This window comes from Hippopotamus amphibius, chromosome 2, assembly GCF_030028045.1.
Source record: "Hippopotamus amphibius kiboko isolate mHipAmp2 chromosome 2, mHipAmp2.hap2, whole genome shotgun sequence".
In the NCBI taxonomy this organism is placed as follows: domain Eukaryota; kingdom Metazoa; phylum Chordata; class Mammalia; order Artiodactyla; family Hippopotamidae; genus Hippopotamus; species Hippopotamus amphibius.
Genome location: NC_080187.1, coordinates 149,941,556 through 149,962,277, shown reverse-complemented (window position 1 = coordinate 149,962,277; position 20,722 = coordinate 149,941,556). Strand labels below are relative to the sequence as shown.

At 45.1% G+C, this 20,722-nt stretch overlaps 1 protein-coding gene and 1 pseudogene across 1 annotated transcript in view; one reads left to right on the top strand and one right to left on the bottom strand.

Annotated features, from left to right (window-relative positions):
- Window positions 1-20,722, bottom strand: part of BCL2A1 (BCL2 related protein A1) — a 58,739-nt gene that overhangs the window by 13,547 nt on the left and 24,470 nt on the right. Inside the window, exon 2 of the mRNA XM_057723375.1 lies at window positions 6,197-6,359. The gene's annotated coding sequence lies outside the window, so the exon portion shown is untranslated. The remainder of the gene's footprint in view (window positions 1-6,196; window positions 6,360-20,722) is intronic.
- LOC130844547 (ribonucleoside-diphosphate reductase small chain-like) lies at window positions 2,151-11,748 on the top strand (annotated as a pseudogene).

The window sequence follows — 20,722 nt, the reverse complement described above, 5'->3', positions numbered from 1 at the left end:
GGTGTATTGAGGTGGAGGAAAATGTGGGACAAAAACAAGTAGCTGACCGCGAATCAGGTGTGGAGACAAAGAGAGGACTTCTTTCTCAGTGTCACTGTCTTCTGGGTCTGCATTCACCAGGGTCCAGTATCCAGGCCACAAGGACAAGCACATGGTTCCCTATTCCCTGAGCAGCTCTGTCCCCATGAGGAGATTTCTATGAAATCAGGGGTTCACCTGAGTACACTCTGAGGAAGTCAGCCAGAATGGGTGGCAGCTGGAAACTATGTGTGTACTTAATTATTCCATAAGCACACACTAAGCTGCTATTGAGTTCCAGGGTCTGTGTTATGTGCTGGAGGAAACTTTCTGCCCCTAAAGAATTTTTAGTCTAGCAGAAACTATGCCACATTACAGGGAGTCAAAGGAACTGCAGGGGGAATAATTATAGGAAGTTGCTGCAGCAGTAGAGCTTCAACTATGGGGACCCTTCCTAGAACGCATCCTAAGGCCATGGAGCCAGGCTTCTGAGAGTCTGGAAGTGCCCATGTATGACACTGATCTGTGGACCGAGGGGTGCAGATGGATGGGGGTGGGGTGGTGATGATACAAATGATTTTCCAAATCCGTGCACACCTAACAAGCACCTATGGCCTGATGAACGTTTTCTCTATACTCATTTTGTTCAGAATCTTCTACTGAAGAAGCGTGGAGTCCTGGCTAGGACTGAGGGAACTACTAGTATTTGTCATGAGAATAAGAATAAGAACAGTGTGAAGCGGGGACTTCTCTGGTGGTCCAGTAGTTAATAAGACTTTGCCTTCCAGTGCAGGGGGTGCAGTTTTGATCCCTGGTCAGGGAGCTAAGACCCCACATGCCTTGAAGCCAAAACCCCAAAATATAAAATAGAAGCAATATTGTAATAAATTCAGTAAAGACTTTAATTTTTTAAAAAAAAGAGTATGAGGCATCCTAATAACTAACAACTTCTTCCATTTGTAAAGTACTTGGGGCTGCAATGTTGGAATTATTATCACATACATATATGTGAACTACAACTCGTTTCTATACGTGGTGTTTACATAAATTGCCACATCTATACACATATGTTGCTATTGCTTTCCAACTGCTTTCTAACAAATCAGTTCCCAAAACTTAAGTGGCTTTAAACAATAATCATACATGTTGCTCATGAATGTGAAACTTGGGCAGGGCTCAGAATGGATGGCTGGTCTCTGCTCCATGATGTCTGGGGTTTAGCTGGAATGTCTCAAACAGCTGTGGCTAGAACAGCTGGGGTTGGCTGGGCATCTCTCTTCACGTAGTTTCAGGATCTCTCTGTGTGGTCTCTCCAGCGTGGCAATCTCAGATTGGTCATACTTCTCACATGGTGGCTAAAGGTCCCAAGAGCAAGCGTTCCAATGACAAATGTGGGAGCTGAATGGCCTTTTGTAACTCAGTTTAGAACTCACAGAGTATCATTTCTACATACTCTATGGTAGAATTATGGCAGAAGTCATGACATGCCTGCCCAAATTCAAGGAAAGCAAACAGACACTTTTATTGATAAGAAGAGTGTCAAGAAGTTGCAGCCAGGACTTCCCTGGTGGTGCAGTGGTTAAGACTCCACACTCCCAATGCAAGGAGCCTGGACTCGATCCCTGGTGGGGGAACTAGATCCCACATGCATGCTGCACCTAAGAGCTCGCATGCCACAACTAAGGAGCCTACAAGCCTCAACTAAGGAGCCTGTGAACCACAACTAAGACCTGGTGCAACCAAATTAAAAAAAAAAAAAAAAAGAATTTGCAGCCATGTTTCAAAATTGCCACAATGTGCAACTCACACACAAGGTCACTTACAGACACAATGGTGTACGATTTAACCAATGTCACCCTCATATAATCCTCTGGATTGGAAAAGCAGGGAGGCAATTCCAATCTTGGGGTGATCCAGGAGGTACTTCAAAGCCATGCTGCCCACCTCTGCCATCCTCAGGTTACTGCAGGGCTAAGAATCCTCTGGACTGGACCCTCTGAAGACAGAAGTCTTCTAAGTGGGTTGAGGCACGACTGCCTGGAAGGACCTCATTTAATCTCTTCCCCCAACTGCAGAGATCTCATTATCTCACGAGTCTGCCTCCTGCAATGACTGACAAAGATTAAGTTTTGATGGGGAGACGATGGAAGAACCCTGAAGCCACCCTGGTTGATGAAGGGCCAGCGGAACCCGAGCTCCAGGACAAGGGTCCTGTGTGCGTGACCTCGGGGAGAGGCTGCCGAGGTCAACTTCTCTTTTCTCCAAAGGCAGACCTTAGGCGGAAACTTGCTGGGCTTTTGGCTGCTTCAGAGGAGGTGGAGCAGGGGAACTCCCACAGTGGCTTACTCTTTAGCTCCTCTGAGCTAGTCATGACTACTTCCCTTTTCCAAGGCTCTGGCCAGGGCAAATTCTCTGCAGAGAGCAATGGTCTTCAGTGGGAACACCATCGTAACACAAAAGGGAGGGGGTAAATAGGAGCCACCTATGTGCCCCACCCCACCCCCGTCACCTCGCTTTGGCTGGTGGGGCCAAGCCTTGATAACCAGAAAGCACAGTGGAGCCGCATTCCCTCCCTGTCACAAAAAGCCAGTAGCCCAGCGTGACAGGGCTCCCGGTGGGAGCTTGGTTCTTATCCAAGGAGACGAACTTCCAGGAAATCCTATGAGCAAAATAAGCAGGTGGGGGACTTCCCTGGTGGCGCAGTGGTTAAGACTCTGTGCTCTCAAAGCAGGAGGTCCAGGTTCCATCCCTGGTCAGGGAACTAGATCCCACATGCATGCTGCAACTAAGGAGCTGGCGTGCCACAACGAAGGAGACTGCCTGCCACAACTAAGACCCAACGCAACCAAATAAATAAATAAAATATTTAAAAACGTATATATATTTAAAAAACAATAAGCAGGTGGGACTTCCCCCAATTCTACTATTGTATTTGGGAACAAGGCTGAAAGTGGGCCCTGGAGAGAACAACCAGTCGTGAACCAAGGGAGGTGAGAAACAGGGAGGGAAGACGGGAGGTGTCAATGAATGTGGCTTGTGGAGTGGGGTTTCTGACTAAGGCTGTAGAGGCCACAAAGGAGATGGAGGAGGAAAGAGTGGGGAGGCAAAGCCAGGGGGAGATGAAAATGATAGGCCCACATAAGATAGAATGTCTGAGCACAACACGTCCTAATGTGCTGATTTGTCCTTCACCCCTTCTACACAGCTGTGTGGACAGGTGGGTGCTCAGCCCTGTCTTCCCTCACCCTCTCTGCATTTCACTTTGAATACCCATTGCTCATTCTGCTCGCCAGATCAGGATCCTCCAAGGATTTCCTGTGGCCTGTGAAGAGGAGCCCAAACCCCTAGAAGGGTCTTCAGGCTCTGACTCCACCTCCTCGCACCCCAGTCCTGCCCCACTGCCCTGACTCTGTGGGGTGCCCTCCTGGCTCCAGGAATTTGTTCTTCCTGCCATCTCCAACAGCAGTGGCTTTCCTCTTTCACCCAAGGGTCTCCAAACCTTCTCCATCTTCAAGGCCCAGTCAAACCAAGCCTTCCCTATGCACCTGAGCCAGGAGAAATCCCAGTGTGTGCTCCCGCGGGACCCTGTGCCCACGCAATAACACACCCCCTGGCGTGTCTTATATGGCAGCTATGGTGCTATCTGGTGCCCTTGACTGGTAGCTCTCCTCAGAAGAGAGCTGCCTGAAATAGAGACACAGGTGCAGAGAACAAACATATGGACACCAAGTGGGGAAAGTGGGGAGGGTCGAGGGGGAATGAATTGGGAGATTGGGATACCAAATTGTACACTCTAAATATATGCAGTTTATTGTAAAAAAATTTTTTTTTAATTAAAAAAAAAAAAAGGAAGAGAGCTACCTATTTATCTTTGATTTCTTCAGAAGGCCCAGCACAGGGACTGTCACATGCAGGACACATGTTGACTAGATTCTATTTCATCGTGGCCAGCAACGTTGAGTATTCAACAAACAGCCCTCTTCACAGCTAGACTGATACTGTGGCTGAAACTATATTAATATTCCTGTTAAGTTTTCCTTGGAAAAGCAAAAGTAAAATTATCTTTTCTTTCCCCAAATGTCATCTTGGGGGAAGTACAAGAGAAAAGCCTATTTGAATAGGTCCTTCAAGTGATTTGGGCAGAGGGCCTCGGACTTTCCACCACCCTAAATGAAACAGCAACAAGACGAAACACAAATGAAGGAAGCAGAAGTGTGCTCGGTGAGAGCAAGTGAAACTGGCCCTTTAAGGGCAATTTTCTGTTGGAGAGGCAAGAACTCAGATTTCCCCAAAGAGCAAAATGCAAACCGCGAACAGCCACTCATTTGGCCAACAGCTCAACAAACTTCATGGCACGCCCACCACATGCCAAGCCCCGCGCTGGGTCTTTAGTTTCATGAACGCAGGTGTAAGGGGATCTCACACAAAGCACCGGAAAATTCAAATGCAGAATGAGGGCCATAATACTGAATGACAGGAAAGTTCAGCCTAGAGGAGAAAGAAAGGACTTCCCAGAGGAGTCTGGGACATGGTCACACTTCTCCCTTTGGAAAGGCAGTTGGTAAAAGTGAATGAAGTCCATGTGCAGAAAGGAGGGGAGCTGACAGGTGCGGAGAGGGTCCTAGTGGCCCTTCCAGTCCTCGCTTCCAACTATTCCATCCCACGTTTAGGCATCTAAGACATCTCAGAATGCTTCCAACAAATTCTTCTTTTTGTCAAAATTAGAGTTGTTACGTGGAAGGACTTCAAAACAAATGTATTTCCCCAACACAGTGCCAGCAGGAGAAGAACAGGCTTTGGCTCTACTGCAAACATTCTGGAAAATGGTCAGGATTAAAGTTTCCTGAGAAACACTGTTTCTGGTAGAGTGGGGTGAACGGTGGCTGCCGTGAGTTGGATGCATAGTGAGTATCAGGTTTTCTTCCTTCCCAGCATGGGACGGTGGTCTCATAACCTCCATTCTTATGGTCCATAGGATTGCACTTTCCTGGCAGTACAATTCCATATGGCTTGGGTAGGATTGCCCTTGGTCTTCTCCTCCTGCTCCCTCTGCTCCCTGGCAGCAAAGACACTAGATCCTGCCCCTCTCACCTGGGATTTGCTCCTGCAATTACCTCCACAGTCTCTTCCACCAGCAAATCTGCTCCTCACTACTGGGTCATTCTCATCAGCAAGATCAACGTTTAGGAATTCTTCTCATCTTAAAAGGAGAAGAAAAAACCTCCCTTGACTCCCATCTACCTACAATTACTACCACATTTTTTTCTCCTCATCGAAAGAATTTTCTATACTTTCTGTCTCCATTTCCTCCCATCCTATTCTCCTTTGAACTCACTCCAACTAGCCCTTTATCCTCACAATTCCACCCAAACTGTCCATGTCTAGGCATGGCCGTCTTCCTCTGGCCAGTGCAAAAGTGGAGGGCGTCAAAGAGCCTTCTAGACTCTCTCTTTCACACCTAACAGTATACCTGTAGCAGGGATGGAGTGGTGTGGTCTGATCCAGAACACGGAATTCTGGAACTTCTTCCCACCCAGTCTATCTTTCCAGCAGGCTCTGAGCTGCAGACTCGTGTACCCAACTGTCAACCTAACATTTGCCTTTGAATATCTAATAGGCACTTCACATCATCATGCCCAGACTGAGCTCTCAACTTCCCACATGCCCCCTATCTTACTCCTCTCACGGTGGTCCTCATCTCAGCAAGAGGTATCACCATCCACTCAGCCCAGAACACTTGGGACCACACTGGTCTTCTCTTTAGAGCTCACACTCCACATCTAATGTATCAGCATAGCCTCAGAACTCTACCTTCAAAATATCTCCCCAATCTGACCATGTCCCACCATGTCCACCGCCACCAATCCTAGTCTAAACCTCCGCTGTTTCTTGCCTAAAAAACACAGTGGTCCCCCAACCGATGTCTCTGCTTCCGTTCTTGCCCTGCAGTCTACACTTCCCAGGACCACCAGCTCCTTCCACACACTTTGCACTCACCACCCTCCGCCATCTCTCAAGCCATCACTCTCTCTGTCCACCCACTGCTTGCTACTGTCACCTAACCACCAGCTATGGCAGGTCACCTCTCCCCCTTGAAGAGGCTCAGCCTGGCAGGTAAGAGGTGAGAGCAAGAGGAAGATCTTCCAGGAGTTTTCTGAGTCCACTGAAACAAAAATACCTGCCACCTGTGTGGAAGATGAACTTCTAGGAGAAAATCACCATCTTTCCCATCGAATACCACGGTACCTGGCAGGTATACCAGAAGCCCGAGGCAGCCTCTTAGACGCCTCCTTGAGGAGGTAGTTCTCTCCAAGGGCACTTAACACCAGAAGGCTTGAAACCTGTGGAGAGAAATTTTTGTATCAGAATTTCCGGCTTTAATTGCAGCAAGTGATGGAGCTGGATATAAAAACGTGATATGATGATTTAGACCAAAAGTATGAATTACAGAAGTGTAGTGTTTCTATGGCTTTCAAAGTGACATGGACAACTTGCCTTCTGAAACACAGAGTTTCCTTATTGACACTTGCATTAAAGATTGCAAAAAGGAGGGCTTGGTCTTCAAGGTCACTGAAATAATGCCCTGTGTAAAGAAGGCTGCCTGGGCCTGGCTGGGGACAAAGAAGCTGCTGGTGGGGAATGGGTTGTACTTTTGTGACTGTGGAAGAAATCTCTTCTGGAGCTTCTGCACTAAACATTCTGCCTCAAGAAATTCATGCCTGCGATCACATTTTCCAGTGAACTTCCTAGCAGAGATGAGGTTTACACAAGTGACTTTGCTTACCTAATATTTAAACACTTGTTTATGCAAACCTTCAGAGTAAAAAGTAAAAGAAATAATTGTCAGCGCTATTAAGACGGAATAAGAGTTCCTAACTGAGGCCTTACCTTGAGGTTTATTGGAACAAATTGCACTTTAATGAGGTGGCAGGTGGTGTCTGCAGCAGACAGACTTATGCTGGATCTGGGTTTTAGCAAGATTTTGGAGCAGAAAACCCTTTTGACTTTTGTGTGTATGTGTGTGTGGTAAAACATACATAACATAAAGTTTATCATCTTAACCATCTTTAAGAATACAATTCAGGGACTTCCCTGGTGGTCCAGTGGCTAAGACTTTGTGCTCCCACTGCAGGGGGCACCGGTCCCTGGTCAGAGAACTAGATCCCGCCTGCCACAACTAAAGATCCTACGTGCCACAACTAAGACCTTGTGCAGCCAAATAAATAAATTTTTTTTTAAAAAAAGAATACAGTTCAGTGGTATTAAACAACATTCACATTATTGTGCAATTGTCACCCCTATCTCCAGAATACTTCCATTATCCCAAACTAAAACTCCACACCCGTTCTTCCCTCCTCCCAGACCCTGGCAACCACCACTCTACTTTCTGTTTCTATGAATTTGACTACACTAAGTACCTCATATTAGTGAAATCATGCCATGTCTGTCCTTTCGTGATGGCTTATTTCACTTAATGTAATGTCCTCAAGTTTCATCCATGTTGTAGTGTGTGTCAAAATTTTTTTCCTTTTTAAGGTTGAATAATATCCCATATTATTCAGACCATATATTGTTTATTCACTTAACAATAGACAGTTAGATTGCTTCCACTTTCTGGCTATTGTCAGTACTACTACTATGAATACTGATGTACAAATATCTGTTTGAGTCCCTGCTTTCAAATCTTTTGGATATAGTATATCCATAAGTGGAATTACTGGACCATTCACTTGACTTTATGAAGAATATATTCATTGGAAAAGAAGACTAACTTTTTGGAGAGCAGGAAAGTATGAGTACATGGAAATGATGTCAAGTTCAACAGATAACAGATAATTCTTTTACCTTATAAAATAACAGAAGATATGCTTTTATTTTACTGATTCTTCCTCTCTCTCTCTCTCTCTCTTCCTCCACTCCCTCCCACATGCATTCACACACACATACATGGAACTACTTTACATGTATTAAGAAGGTAAACCACAAATTGACCATAATGGGAAAAACGTCCATTATTGGCATCTCTGATACTACCTTGAAATCAGTCCTGTGTGGTGTTGCTAGTGGTGTCATTTAGGACACGAGGTACCTAAGGCAAAAGCTAGATTGTTATGAACTCCTGGGAAAGTGTTGACAGTGTTTGGCTTTTGCAAGCAGTCTGACTTTTGATGACTTTTCCGTAACTGTACCATCATCAATCTTGGCTATAAGAGGGGAGACCCATAAGCTAGCTTGATTAACCCCCAAATTAAAGATTAAATACTTGATTGCTATTAGGCAAATGGAAGCATATTGAATTGCAAATATCAACCTCACTATTTCAAAGCAGACTTTAAAGTCTATTTACAAGTTTGTATTAAGGAAAACTGGCAGAGGCTTCCCTGGTGGCGCCGTGGATGAGAATCCGCCCACCAATGCAGAGGACACGGGTTCGATCCATTGTCCCGGAAGATCCCACATGCCACAGAGCAACTAAGTCCGTGAGCCACAACTACTGAGCCCGCGCTCTAGAGCCCGCAAGCCACAACTATTGAGCCTATGTGCCACAACTACTAAAGCTGGGGCACCTAGAGCCTGTGCTCTGCAACAAGAGAAGCCACCGCAATGAAAAGCATGCACACTGTAACGAACAGTAGTCCCTGCTCATCGCAACTAGAGAAAGCCCGTGTGCAGCAATGAAGACCCAATGCTGCCAATAAATAAATAAACAAATAAATAAATTTATTAAAAAAAGAAAGGAAAAGAAAAACTGGTGGGACTTCCCTGCGGTCCAGTGGTTAAGACCCCACGCTTCCAATGCAGGGGGCATGGGTTCGATCCCTGGACCCGCATGCCACAACTAAGACCTGGCACAGCCAAATAAATAAATAAATAAATGGCACTTTACACACATTTTATGTAGAGTCAAGGTTTAAAGAATACATGTATTATATTTTATGACACTCTCCTATTTGAAAAACCCTGTTATGGCTTCCTTTAACACTGGAACAAGATTTCAAACTCTGTACCATACCTTCAAGAATCCAGGCCATCTGGCCCCTCCCCTTTCTGCCTAGTTCTTGCCTCCCTTCCGGCTGCTCAGCTCACTCTGACCACACCTGGTACACACCGTGCACATCCTACCCCTCAGGGCCTTTTCACTCACCGCTCCGTGCTACTAGGAATCCTCTCCGCCAGGTATTTGCATGGTTTGCTTCCTCACCTTGTTTACTTTATAGCTCTTATCACTACCTGGCACTACATTACTTATTTGTTTGCTTCCATTTTTATTGTTTGTTTCTCCCATTAAAGCCTCTCTTTACCACAGTAACCTCAGCACCTGGAACATAGAGGGCACTCCATCAGTATTTGTTGATTGACTCCACAAATAAGAGGAGAAAGCCTGTTTGAGATCTGGAGAATGACAGAGCCTCGATGACACCATTCCAGCCCCTGAATCCAGCCAGACCTGCAACAGATATACTGCTGGACTTTTCAGTTATGTCAACCAATAGAATTCTCTTTTTTGGCCAATAAGATTTGGGAATTGTTCGTTACACAGCATTATTACAGCAATGGCTAACTAAACACTGACAAACAAAAAAGGGAATTTTATTGGTATATCTAGTGCAGGTATAGCTGCATCCAGGGACTCGAATGGTGTCATCAGGGCAGGGGGTCCACATGCCCATCAGCTCCACATGCCTCTTATTCTGGGACCAGCAGCTACATATATTGTAAGTAGTGCTGTAGTGAGTAGAGGTTTTAAATATGCTTCGGAGTGTTGGTGTGGCCTCTTGGGCTTCTGCTGTCTGTTGTGAGAAAAGTGTGCCCTATATAGCTGCTGGCCAGGACATGGAAGCAACCTAAATGTCCATCGACAGAGGAATGGATAAAGAAGATATAGTACATATATACAATGGAATATTACTCAGCCATGAAAAGGAATGAAATAGTGTCATTTGCAGAGATGTGGATGGATCTGGAGACTGTCATACAGAGTGAAGTAAATCAGAAAGAGGAAAACAAATATCGTATGTTATCAGTTATATGTGAAATCTAGAAAAATGATACAGATGAACTTATTAGCAAAGCAGAAATAGAGTCACAGATGTAGAGAACAAATGCATAAACCCCAAGGGAGGGGGTGGGATGAATTGGGAGATTAGGACTGATATGTATACACTACCATGTATAAAATAGATAGCTAATGAGAACCTGCTGCATAGCACAGGGAACTCTACTCAGCGTTCCGTGGTGACCTAAATGGGAAGGAAATAAAAAAAAAGAGGGGATATACGTATACGTATAGCTGATTCACTTTGCTGTACAGCAGAACCTAACACAGCAGTGTAAAGCAACTACACTCCAATAAAAATTTAAAAATAAAATCTCTACTCATGTCACCACTGCTAACATTCTATTAGCTAAAGCTAGTCACGAAGCTTAGCCAAACCCCAATGAGGCAGGGAAATATACTCTGCCTACTCCAGTGGGAAGTTCTGTAAAGCTGTCTGGAAAAAAGGTGTGGATTTATGGCTACATTACAGGGAAGGAGTGAACAATTGGCAACAATAATCCAATTTATCACTTTCAGTGAGCATCTTCACTTGGAAATTTAAAAGTCTTGGCAAATATATGTGAAACCTTGGGCTAAAGTAACACAGAAGAGGTGAGGGGCTTCTCTCTGAGAATCACAGAATGTCTGAGAGGGAAGGGAACTGGAAAACGTGTCCTTAGGTCCAAACATCTCATTTTACACACGAGAGAGGGAACTGGGCCTAAAGAATCTCAGTGGTTTAACCGGAGTCAAGTGGTTCATAAAGAAAGATTTTGCAAAAAAATAAAGAACTAAATAAAGTAATAGAGAAGAAGTTGTCCTAAGAGAAGTGGTGATGGAGGTCAGAGGTAGAGACAGATGGGCCAAGAGGAGCGTGTGAGTGCTGGTGGGGCTCTGGGAGATGGACAGCAGGAGGAGACAGACTCAAGGACAGCAGCCCCGGGCACGTGTTCAAGCAGCAGTGGTGGCACAGCCTCGCTCCCTGGGAGCTGAGGCAGACGGGGAGGGGATCTACATTCCGCATTTGGGGGCCAGGTGGCAAGAGTGGGAAGAGCCAGAGTGCACGGAGCTCTGATTGCAGCTTGGGCCACTCTCCAACGCTGTGACCTCGGAGAAATCTCCTAACCGAATAATTGCTATGATGGGTGTGTTTTGAGCTTTACTCTCCTCCCCTGCTCCCCCAAAGCAGCGGGAAAGGACCTAGCGCAGGACTTTGCCCTCAGGAAGCCCTCAGTTGGCACAGGGCTCCTCCACCTGCTCCCTCACTCATATTAAGGGCCCTCCTCTGTTGGCTCTGCTTGTGCCCCAGGACTTTGAAAGGGAGGCATTTGGGGCTTAGAGCATGTGTGAATGTATTATAGTATCACTGGATTGGCCAGAAACTCATTCAGGTTTTCTTTAAGAGCTTACGGAAAAACCCGAACGAAATGTTTGGCCAACCCAGCATCTTGCAGGACAGCGTGGGCAGGGCTGGAGTGGCTTTCTCAAGCCCCAGCAAGGCCTCCCTTTACCTGAAGGGCTGTGCTGCTGCCCCTCAAGACGTTGCCCAGCGGATAGTGCGGGAGAAGGAAGATCCGCTCCAGATCAAGCCTGTGGTCCTTCATGCCCAAAGGCTTCTGGAACGCTCTACCCCTTGCTCTGCTTATACCACCTTGAGCCACACCAGGAAGCAGGAAGATGCTCCTGCTTGACGGGGAACTCCCTGCAGCCCGGCCTGAGTCAGGAGCCTCAGTGGCATCAGCCATGAGCGGATCTTATCAAGAGAACAGATCCCCTCCCTTGACAACGTCACCGTCTCTGTGGTTCTTCTTGTTCAAGGTGAGGCCATAATTAGGGCTTGGAGGCCCAAGGCCATCAGGGTCCAGAGAGCAAGGGGCCTAGCAGTAAAGCACCCCACCTTCCAGCGGGGACACAGCCTAGCTGAGAGAAAGGCCCTGGGCTGGAAAAGGCATTCTGAGACCTGGATGCTAGTCCGGACTCTACCACTAACTTAAATCCCTTTACCTTCCAGAATTTCCTATGGGTTTTCTTTTTCTTATACATCTTTATTGGAGTATGTTGCTTTACAATGTTGTGTTAGTTTCTGCTGTACAGCAAAGTGAATCAGCTACATGTATACCTATGTCCCCATATCCCCGCCCTCTTAAGCATCCCTCCCACCCTCCCTATTCCACTCCTCTGGATTGTCACAAAGCATCAAGCTGATCTCCCTGTGCTATGCAGCAGCTTCCCATTAGCTCTCTATTTTACATTTGGTATCCTATGGGTTAAGAATGATAACACCTACCATTATAGATGTTGTGGGGACCAAAGCACTAATCAAAACGAGGGTGTTTCACAAACTCAGAAGCTCCTTATCAATGTGAGCTGCTTCATTGTGCTCTAAGGAGTCTGGGGTCTTTCAGAGTTCTCCTAACATTTTCCCTCCCTCACAAGAAATTTGGCCTTTCATTGCCTGGAGCTGGAAGAGTCCATGATGCTGGGAGTTCCGAGGCCTGGTTTCCTGGTCCATTTTCTTCATTGGGCCTCAGTTTTTCCACCTGTAACCTAAGAAAGTTGAACCAAAACATTTCCTTTTCTTTTCTTTTTCTTTTTTTTTTTTTTTGGCTGGGGGGGGGGGGGCGAGGTGGCCATGCTGCATGGTATGTGGTGGGATCTTAGTTCCCAGATGAGGGATCAAACCTGCACCCCCTGCATTGGAAGCATAGAGTCTTAACCACTGGACCGCCGGGGAAGACTCCAAAACATTTCCAGATTCCCTCCTAGCTCCATAAATTCTTCAGTTCTTATCTTAGATCCTTATAAGCACTTATTAGCCTCCTAAAATAAGTTGAGTAGCTTCTACTCTAACAAAAAGGAAAGAAAAAAAGTTGGGAGAGAGATGAAACAAGCTGGGCAAAATGTTGGAAATTTGTGAAGGTGGGTGAGGGGCACATGGGGGTTCTCTACTCCCTTTATCTTGTGTATGTTAAAATTTTTCCATGCTGGAACTTCCCTGGTGGTCCAGTGGTTAAGACTCTGTGCCCCCAGTGCAGGGGGCATGGGTTCAATCCCCAGTCAAGGAACTAAGATCCTGCATGGTGCATGGTGCGCCCCCCACCCAAAAGAAAAAATTTCCATGCTAAAAAAGTTTTTTTTTTTTTTTTTTTAAATAGAAGTTCCACTGAATTTGAGGGTCTTTATGACCTTCATTTTCTGGCAACCACAAGAAGTAACCAGCCTAATAAAAGGTACCTTCCAAAGGAAACTCCCTCCTTTTGTCATCCTTGGTGTCCCCATCTCCATCCCTGCAACAGAGAGCTTCAACAGCCATACTGCTCCAGCATTAGAAAAGCTTGGGGAATTTCCAGAATCTTCTATTCCCACTTCCCATTTCTCAAGAGATGAATTATCACATATACAAAGAAAAAAAGTCACAAACGGGGGGAAATTCAAATCCTTGGCCAAGGCAGGGGTTTTTAAGGAAGCCTCCCAGTGGAGCTGCTCACTGTTGAACTGTTCGTAGTTCAGGGTCACCTGTTCAGTTCTTCCCTCAACCAGAGGGAACTTGGGTTCTCTCCCCTCTGCCAACCTGGCTGGGCTGACAAGCCCAAAGGCATGTACTGCTCCCTTCTAGGCCTAGGAAAGGACTCCCAGGGAGATGCCTGAACCTCTTCCCTCAGGAATAGAAGGGCTGGCAGGATTACTGGGACTCAGAACCCCAAACAGAAGGAGGGGAACCCCAGCCCACCCACCCTCTCTGGCTCTGTGTCCTCTCTGCCAAACAAGCCAGGGTGGCAAGTGACGCCTGTTGGCTCTACCCACAGCAAGTGATTGTGTGTCTACCTTGAGGAGCTGTGCGCCTCTTCACAGCCCAGAAGGGCTGCCTTTCTAATGACAGGACTGCAGGCATGCTTTCCAGACTCTCCAGATGGTGTGTGCGGCAGACAAGCCTCTGGGGTCACTGGCAGCAAAAGTACCAGTTCAGGTTTTACCAGATTTTCTCAATTGTGTATTTTATCCAAAAATAGCCACAAACCTAGACCTGAATAACTTGGGTTTTTTATCTGGCCTAGGAAGAGGACCCTGGGGTGGGGGAAGAGTACTGTACTTAGTCATCATCATTTCATGGTATATTTACCAAAGACCTGCTAGATCCCTAGCGCTGAGCTGGGTGCTGAAGTTAGAGAAAAATCAGACAAGTCCTGCCCTCAAGGAGTCCCCAGACCAGAATAAGTGCAAAAAGACAGATATAGAAGCTATTAAAAAATAAAATAGAAACCAATGAGTGTTTGTAGTGAGGTGGATGGACCTAGAATCTGTCATACAGAGTCAAGTCAGAAAGAGAAAAACAAATACTATATGCTAACGCATATATGTGGAATCTAAAAAAATGGTACTGATGAACTCAGTGGCAGGGGAAGAATAAAGACGCAGATGTAGAGAACAGTCTTGAGGACACGGAGAGTGGGGGAAGGGGAATCTGGGACAAAGTGAGAGAGTAGCATTGACATATACACACTACCAAATGTAAAATAGATGGCTAGTGGGAAGCAGCTGCATAGCACAGGGAGATCAACTCAATGACAGGTGATGCCCTAGAGGGGTGGGATAGGGAGGGTGGGAGGGAGGTACAAGAGGCAGGGGATATATGTATAAATGTGGGAATATATGTATAAACACAGCTGATTCACTTGTATAGCGGAATCTGGCACAACAGTATAAAGTGATTATACTCCAATAAAGATCTGATAAAAAACAAAAAAGAAAGCAATGAGTGTCAAGGAGGCATAGAAGGTGATACAAAAACATTTAAGAGGGAAAAATGAATATTTCTCAAACATCTAGCATGTGCCAGGAATGATGCCAGGAGCCCTGCAAATCTCGTTTCATTTAAAGCTCACAGAAGTATTAACTCTAGGGACTTTCCTGGTGGTCCAGTGGTTAAGACTCTACACTCCCAAATGCAGCGGCCTGGGTTCGATCCCTGGTCAGGGAACTAGACTGCACATGCATGCTGCAACACAGCCAAATAAATAAATAAAAGAAGCATTAACTCTATTCTACAGGGGAGGAATCTGACACCTAGAACTTGACTGTTCTCACAGCTAGAAGTAGCAGAGCAAGGAGTAAAACCCAGCACTGTCTGATTCCAAAATACATAGATAAAATGCTACTTAGTTTTTCTTAAATCCATACATGCACATAAATGAACATATGCAAACATCTGTTAGCTCTATGCATCATAACAAACAGGTGAAGCGTCAGTCTTGTCACCGATTCTGGATTATCCGGGCTCCGCTGCTGCGGGGCTTGGCAGTGGATCACCCGGAACCTACCTCCATAGGGCTCCGCGGAGCGCCACCTCGTGTTTCCAGGTAGGACTGCAGCAAAGGAACAGAAGCCTTTGCCTCTCTGGAGTGGAAAGCGCTGCAGTCCCCGTTACCAAAGGTTTGGCCTGGATTGAGAAAAACCAGAGGCCCCTGGCAAGCGGTAACAGCAACTCCTCACGGGGAAGCACCTGCAAATCAGCGTGGCTGCGTCTGTTTCGTTTGCGATACACGTCCTCTGTATTTTAAGAAATCCCTTGTCTGTGACAGCCGTTAGGTCGGCGCTGGAGATTTGGGAGGGAAGATGTTGGCCCTTGAGCTGTTCCCAGTCTAGCGGAGGAGACAGCCACATGCATGACCATCGTAATCCCATGTGCCAAATGCTCTGACGGAGGGGGACACAGGACGACTTGGAAAGAAAGCCTCCCGATGAGATGACAATGGAGCTGACACTTTAGCCTGTGTAGGAGTTTGCCAGGCTGAGAAGGAGGCACGGATAGATGGGGTAGGAAAGAGAACAGAAGCTGGGGGTAACTGCAAGTTCAGTGTAAGCCAGAGCCCAACAACACCAGAGCCTCAACAACCAGGGGAAGAAAGGCAAGCCGTGGTCAGGGGCTAACAGGAGCCGTACTTGTCCTGCGGATAGTGGGGCTTGAAGCAAGGCACCAACTCAGTCAGATAGCGGCACTGTTTTTTTTAATGCTGAGACTTCAGCAGAATACTTTTTGATGGGTTGTTTCCCCCACAAACCCATCAGTCTGGGAGAGTTTGGGGAGTGGAAATCATGTTGCCTGGGATGCTGATTTCTTTGTATTTTATATAAAACGTATTTAAATGTCTCTCCATTTGGGCTGAGGTTTGCATTCTCCCCTTGGCTGTTAACCGAGGGGAGAGGCCAGCGGGCAGGTGGCTCTCACTCTGCCTGGCACGTGCAGAGACCCCAGCCACTCTGTGTGGGCAGGGTGCTTGCTGTCAAAACCAGAGCTCTGTGGGATGGCGGGGGGCGGGGAACGGGACTCTTGGAAGGGAGGAAGTATCAGTTGTTTCTCAAGTGGCATGTTTGCACCTTGCTGTAACATTTGAACTTTCGCAGGAGATATAATAATTTTTATAATAAAATTCTTAACCATAATAATAATAAAAAGAACATATCAGGAACAGTGGAGAGTCTGGATGGGAGAGGACACAAAAGGATGGAGGCTGGTTAGGATGCTTTTGTAATTTTGTAATGCTTGTGTTACTAGCAGAGACATGCTCGGGACCCAAATTAGGGCAGAGATCATGATGATGGAGAGGAAAATATGGATGAAAGGCATTCAAGAAGCAGACCCGCTGTGACTAGCGACAAGGGAATGAGGAAGCTGGAGTCATGGAGGAGGTAAAGGACACACTCGATGAGGTAAGAAACCCAAGAGGAGGGCATATTTGGTGGAGAGGAAGAGAGCCACCCAGGACATGCTGGAGGTACCAACGGAATATTCAGGGGAGCGGTCCAGTGGGTCTGCAGCTCAGGAGAATGTGCCTGGAGGACACCTGCTGGGGAAAGGGGGAGTTAAAGGATCCAGGCTCTGGGACTTCCCTGGTGGTCCAGTGGTTAAGACTCTGCACTTCCACTGCAGGGGCTCAGGTTCAATCCCCGTCGGGGAACTAAGATCCCACATGCTACACAGCCAAAAAATAAAATTAAAAAAAAAAGGATCCAAGTTCTGTTTTCCCCAATGCCCACACCTCCATTTGTATGTCTTACCTGGTGGGTTCTGTATAGGAGTTCAATCGGACAAAGGTTTCTGTTGCTAAAGAAAAAAAAAAAAAAAACACAAAACTTCCCTACAAGACCTAGTGATCTCTATGGCTCTTCCTGTTCTACTGCTTTCTGTTTTTCTTGAAGGATTTATTCACTCAGGTCACTAGACATGCATGGAACACATACTGTATAATGACAGGATCTATCTGAAGATAACCACGATATGTGCCCCTACCTTCAATGGGCTTAAAATCTGGCAAAGGAGACAGGAGGAGAAGGGGTGAGCATACAGATCATGAAGTAGGGAAGCATTTTAAAGAGGAGATGGCATTTGCACTAGACTTTGAAGACTATATAGAAGTAGGATCTCCATGTCTACTAACGGTGGACCTGAACACCGAGGACAACCTGAACACCTGTTCACCAGAAGCAAGGCAAGAGCGAGGTAGGAAGGCAGTAAATATGATTTGGCCCAGATAAAGGATGGGGAGGAAACCCAAAGAGGTGAGTCTAAGCATTTGCGGCCATTTCTCCCAGAGGGCCAGTTACTGATTCTCAGTGGTACTGCAGAGAGGCTACAAGCTATTCTGATGTATGCATATCATGACGGAGTTGAGCTAACTCCAGAATTCAAAGTTGATTTAGTATCTTAAAAATTATTTGGTATAATTCTCCAAATTGATATAATAAAAAGGGAAATGATCAAATCAAATCAGGAAGGATAGAAAAACTTTTGATAAAATGCAATATGCATTTTGAATTTTAAAAAGGTGACACACTAGTAATAGAAGAGAACTTCCTTGATCTAATAAAGAATATCTACAAAAAATATCTACAGCAGACACAGAATTATCACATGACCAAGCAATCCCGCTTTTAGGTATATACACAAAAGAACTGAAAACAGATGTTCAAACAAAAATGTGTACATTGCAGCACTATTCACAATAGCCAAAGGTGGAAACAATCCAGACGTCCATCAGCTGATGAGCGGATACACATGTGGTACATCCATACAGCAGGACATTACTCAGTCACACAAAGGAACAAGGCACTGACGTGCTACAAGATGACGAACCTTGAAAACATCATGCTGAGTGAAAGAAGCCATGCACAAAAGGCCACATATTGTAAGGTTCCATCTTAGCAAGGACTTGCCTGGTGGTCCAGTGGTTAATACTCTACACTTCCACTGTAGGGGGTGTGGGTTCAATCCCTGGTCAGGGAACTAAGATCCCACATGCCATGTGGCATGCCCAAGAAAAAAAAAAAAAAAAAATTTTAGCGATTGCCAGGGACTGGAGGGAGGGGGCAGAAGGGGAAATGACTGCTTCATGGGTATAGGGTTTCCTTTTGGGGTAACTAAAATGTTCCGGAACTAAATAGTAGCAATGGTTGCACAACATTGTGAATATACTAAATATCACTGATAATAAATTTTATGTCATGTACATTTTACTGCACATACACAACATAGCATTTACCAAATGCTGGTGAGGAGGTAAAGCAATCAGAATTCTCATGACTTGCTGGTCAAAATGTAAAATGACACAACTACTTTGGAACACAGCTGGCATTCTCTTTTAGGGTTACAAGTACACTTGCTGGGGTTTCCCTCGTGGCACAGTGGTTAAGAATCCGCCTGCCAATGCAGGGGACATGGGTTCGAGCCCTGGTCCAAGAAGATCCCACATGCCGCAGAGCAACTAAGCCTGTGCGCCACAACTACTGAAGCCCACGCACCTAGAGCCCATGCTCTCCGCAACAAGAGAAGCCACAGCAACAAGAAGCCTGTGCACCACAACGAAGAGTAGCCCCCGCTTGCCACAACTAGAGAAAGCTCGCACGCAGCAATGAAGACCCAACACAGCCAATAAATAAATAAAAATAAAAAAATTTTTTTAAAAAACCAGCTGAAATTTTAAAAAAAAGTACACTTGCCATATGACATCCAATTCTCCTCAGGAATTTACTCAAGAAAAAAATAAAAATACATGTTTTTACACAACGTTTTGTAAATTCTTAGCAGCTTTTTACCTAATGGCCCCAATCTGGAAACAGATCAGTTGCCCATCAACAGGATGCTGAAAAAACAAACTGTAGTGCATATATAAATGGAACACTACTCAGTAATAGAAAAAAAAAAGAATGAACCACTGATACGAGCAACAAGTGGGATGAACGTCAAAAATGTTATGCTAAGTGAAAAAAGCCTTACTAAAGAGTAAATACTGTATCATCCATTTATATGAAATTCTAGATCAATCAAAACTAAGCTATGGTGGAAAAAAAAATCAGAAGGGTGGTTGCCTCTAAGGGATGAAAGTGGGGATTGATTGTGAAGGTGATAAGAAAACATTCTGGGGTGATGGCAATATCCTATATTTTGATAGGGATTCGGGTGACATATGCATTATCAAGATGGAGCAAGTGTACACACATCATGAAGAATTTCATGTGCCCTTAACTGACTATAAATTTTACATCCAAACGAAAAACTATAAGCAAATATTGAATTCTAGTTAATAATATGTACGCTGAACCATCCGGGAGGACTGTACTGATGTCTGCAGTTAACATGAAAATTGCCTAAAATAAAATAGGTTAATCAATGGATAGAGTGAGGAAAAGATGGATGGTTATGTGATAAAGGCGGTAGAGTAAAATATTAATGGTAGCGTAGGTATACAAGTTTTGATGCATACACAACTTTTCATTGACTATATAAAACACTCCCGATTTTTGCATATGCCTGAAACTTTTCATCATAATGTCGAAGAGGGGAAACCTTTGACCCGGCAGCTCCACCCCTAGGTATTTACACAAGAAAAATGAAAGCATATGTCCCCGAAATAGGCTGGTGCAAGAAGGTTCACAGCAGCTTTACCCATTATGACCAAACAAGGGAAACAACCCAAATGTCCATCAACAGAGGAATGATTAACCAGAGTGTTTATCCATCCATACAATGTAAAACTAATCTGCAATAACAAGCAATGAACTACACACAACAAAGTGGAGGAATGTAACAGATACTGGCTGAGAGAAAGAAGCTGGACACAAAAGAGTTTGTAGTGTATAATTTCATTTATATGGGGCTCTAAAACAGGCAATTCTAATCTAAAGTTACAAAGATATCACAACAGTGGTGCTCTGGGGTCTGGGGAAGATTAACTGGAAGAAGGTATGAGGGAATTTTCTGGGGCGATGGAAATGTTCTAAATTTGGACATGGCTCTGTTTTACACGAGAATATCCATTTGTAAAATTTGTACAGCTGAGACATGTGCATTTCAATGTGTGTAAATTTTACCTCGGGAATAAAAAACTATAATAAAATGATAACTGAGTGGAGGTGGGTGGTGAACAGAGGTATATTTGAAACAAGAATGGCAGGATGTTGAGTCGCATGAAAGCTGTGTGATGGGAGTTCATTAAACTATGCTGTTTATTTTGTACGTGTTGAAATTATTTCCATAATAAGAGACTTTTTAAAAGATGTGATCTGCAGAAGCATCAAAAATATCAAGATAGCAATAATTTAAGGAAAGATGTACAAAACCTCTGCAGAAAACTATTAAGCATTATTAGGAGAAGCTGAAGAAAACATAAA